Consider the following 3,461-nt stretch of genomic DNA (forward strand, 5'->3'; position numbering starts at 1 on the left):
ACACCTACTTGGATACTAGAGGCGTGCATTATTCGAACCCGAGACGAGGAAGATGTGCTTTGCTACATATGTAACCCCCGTTACACATGAGTGGAACGTGTAATCTAAAATGCCCGACTTTGCTCCAATTCTTTCAGCAGAGGTGATGGGCAACGCTCTCGAGACCGATTCTCGTGTGCTGTGAGCTGTGCGACGTCCCAGTAACTACGAGTGTAAACTTAAAAGTTATCATCAGCAGTTCTCATATGGAAACGTGTGTGCCGATAAATTTTGTCAAAAGCCTAGGAAAGCACTGCATGTTGAACTATGAGCTCCGTAATACCATTAACGAAAGTGAATACAGAACGCCAGTATCTTAAACTGTTCACGAGTTATGTCAGGTGGACTTCTTAGCTGAATAACCTGTATAATTTTTTAAAATTGTATTATGATGTAAACCTACCTGGATGCCTTACAATCGTTGTCGGCAGGGTAGCTTATTGTGATTCAGATCGGGCCGGAGGTGTTCTGTGACGATTCCTCTTCATTGATACCGTAAGCGTTTGTAAGTGACGGATCATCCCAGAAGTATTTCCGCCGATGTAATTTACTTCTTTCGAATAAGCAACACAGTGGGCTGTGCTATGTGACATCTCTTTAAAATAACCGACATCCACGACTTACGTTGCGTTTCGGACATAAGTCTTCACGTTGTCGCGTACAACTATAGACAATTTCACATGGCATCGTCATATACCGGTATCGAAGTACCTAATTATGACGCGAATACTCTGTAACATTGTAACAAGCAGTGGTCATATGTTATTGAATGGGGGTCTGATAACGATGTACACCTACCTGTCGAAAGAACTGGAGCAAACTGAAGCATTTTAGATTACACATTTCACTCAAGCGTAATGGTGGTGGCATATGCAGCAAGGTGCATCTTGCCTCGTCTCGAGTTCGAATAATGCACGCCTCTAGTATCCAGGTACGTGTACCTACAGTAGCCGTCAGGTTCTGTACTTCAACCACTCATTCGTGTACCTTGCAGTGCATACAATGCCAGAGTGCGTATCCTTTATAATTATGTTATACCGCGTCAAAATAGACCTCGGTAGAAGTGAACGCCCTAGTCGCTTGTTGGCACGTATTTACGAAATTGAGAAGGCCCGTAGTTGGCTATTCGCATACTCGGCAAAACAACATTCAGCTCCGACTACCTGTAGGCCTATGACATGCTGCTCGCCGCACAATGCGGGGGCAACGCTCTCGAGATCTCTCGAAATTTCTCGCGAGAAATAGTGCCTGCGCTAGTCTCGAGAAATCTCGAGACCTCGTCTCAGACTGCCCATCACTACATACAATGTCAGAATGCGTATCCTTTATAATTATGTTATACTACGTCAAAATAGACCTCGGTAGAAGTGAACGCCCTAGTCGCTTGTTGGCACGTATTTACGAAATTGAGAAGGCCCGTAGTTGGCTATTCGCATACTCGGCAAAACAACATTCAGCGCCGACTACCTGTAGGGCTACGACACGCTGCTCGCCGCACATTGCGGGGACAACGGTCTCGAGATCTCTCGAAATAGTGCCTGCGCTAGTCTCGAGAAATCCCGACAAATCTCGAGACCTAGTTTCAGACTGTCCATCACTAGTCAGCACCTCTTCTTCCTCTTTGGGGGGCTACCAGGTGCGTCGTCATCTTGTGGGGAGCTCGGGGGTGTGACGTCCTTTGTGAGGGTAGTGGTCCAGGTCATGATGCCAGGGGATCGGGGTGGGGTAAGTTGGTAGGTTGTGGTTGGATGCTGGGCTTGGGTAGAGAGGGAACTGTTACCAGAAATGTGGTGTTGGAGTGTTAGAGGTTGAGCTGTTGGAGGGGGAAGAATTTGGGGTGCTAGTAGGGGGAGATGTAGGTGGGGACCCGCTGTTGGTGGTTGCGGGCGAAGCGTCAATATCGAGAAATTCCCCTCCTCGCTCGTTCCTGGGTGGAAGGCGATAGCTTGACTGGATAGCAGTGTTGTGGCCCGCTGGAATGCAATGCGACGCTGCAATTTGTGAGTGTTGGAGTGGTTTATTAGGCCGCTCCTGGTAGTGAAGCGCTCGCCGAACTCCTCGCAGTAGGCTGGTGAGGGGTCCGGTGACAAGCCACCTTGGGCCACACACTTGTGCATGGTGAGGCTCTGTTGAAGGTCTTCTTCACGTTTGCTGCAAAAGTACCCTGTATATTTTATCCTGATGTTATGTTTCACCTCCAAGTGCCGAACTATCGACCTCCTGGAACATGTCCGTTCGACAGCCATGTGTACGGCCCTGCACTTCACTTCCGGACACTACAAAAAGTTCGGTCTAGGGAAGTATACATGAGGGTACCCTCATTTCTTGTTGGTTGCTGTCTCATTGCTTTAGCTGGAGGTTTGAGGTGGTACAGGGGATGATCATGTGGCGAGTGAGCGATGTTGCTATGGGCATAGACTGGCTCGTGGAGGGTGTTTGAGCTCAGCCTTATTAATACAGTCTCAATATGCACATAGCGTGAAATGGATGAGAAAATAATAATAATAATATAGATACTGGTATAAGTGAAATGGGTGGTGTGAATGTCCTGTGCTGTGTGGCTAGTGATTAAATCCTAGAATGACTGGGAAATAGCCTCCTTCGTCGAGACCCCCATCCGCTAGTGTGAGACTTACTGGCTTACCCATGGGGGGAATAGGGAGTGGATGTTCTTTAGGTGGGTTGGGATTTAGGGGGCTATTTTCCTCACGCTGTAAAGGGGTGTGATCACTAAGCTAAGCTCTCCACATCACGACACACACATTTATTACATACATACATACATATATTATTATTATTATTATTATTATTATGAAGATACACAGGAGGTGACAGCACACATGTTTAACATTACAGTAGTGAGAAAGAAGTCACACCAACAGACATACAAGCAAATAAACAAAGACATACAGTACAGTTCCTACATTGACACATACAATAATTATCAGTATAATATAACATTAAAAAAATCATGTAATAAAATGAACAAGCACCAGAATATTAAACTCATTTTTGCTTTTTTTGTTTTAGGGTGGCCCGATCCACACTGTACTGCAATGCCGGGCCAACCCATGACAGAGGTGGAGCAAGCCCCTAGCACTCAAGTCGATTTCCAAAAATAAGTTTAATATTCTGGTCGTGTGATGCACGACGTATCAGATATTAAGCTGATAAGAACATATAATTTTTTTTTATTCAAATACTAGATATTTACAATTCAAGCGTGGTTCTTCAGAATATATAGAATGAGTATGCTGGTATTTACAAAGTATAATGGAGTCCAATTGTCTCTGTGGCTCGATAATACTTTTATATAGCGTACAACATTAATATTAAAATAGGGTTATATAGAACTAGGCACGGACACTTTCAGCTTCATTCATGCATTCTTTCAAGCTCGGCGGTGCAGTGTCGCAACAGGT

At 45.2% G+C, this 3,461-nt stretch overlaps 1 non-coding gene across 1 annotated transcript; it reads right to left on the bottom strand.

Annotated features, from left to right (window-relative positions):
- Positions 1-3,065: 3,065 nt before the first annotated feature.
- Positions 3,066-3,249, bottom strand: LOC136859218 (U2 spliceosomal RNA). The gene has a single exon (XR_010858930.2). It is a non-coding gene; the product is annotated as a U2 spliceosomal RNA (small nuclear RNA).
- Positions 3,250-3,461: the final 212 nt, after the last annotated feature.

The sequence above is a fragment of the Anabrus simplex genome, chromosome 1, assembly GCF_040414725.1.
Source record: "Anabrus simplex isolate iqAnaSimp1 chromosome 1, ASM4041472v1, whole genome shotgun sequence".
In the NCBI taxonomy this organism is placed as follows: Eukaryota; Metazoa; Arthropoda; class Insecta; order Orthoptera; family Tettigoniidae; genus Anabrus; species Anabrus simplex.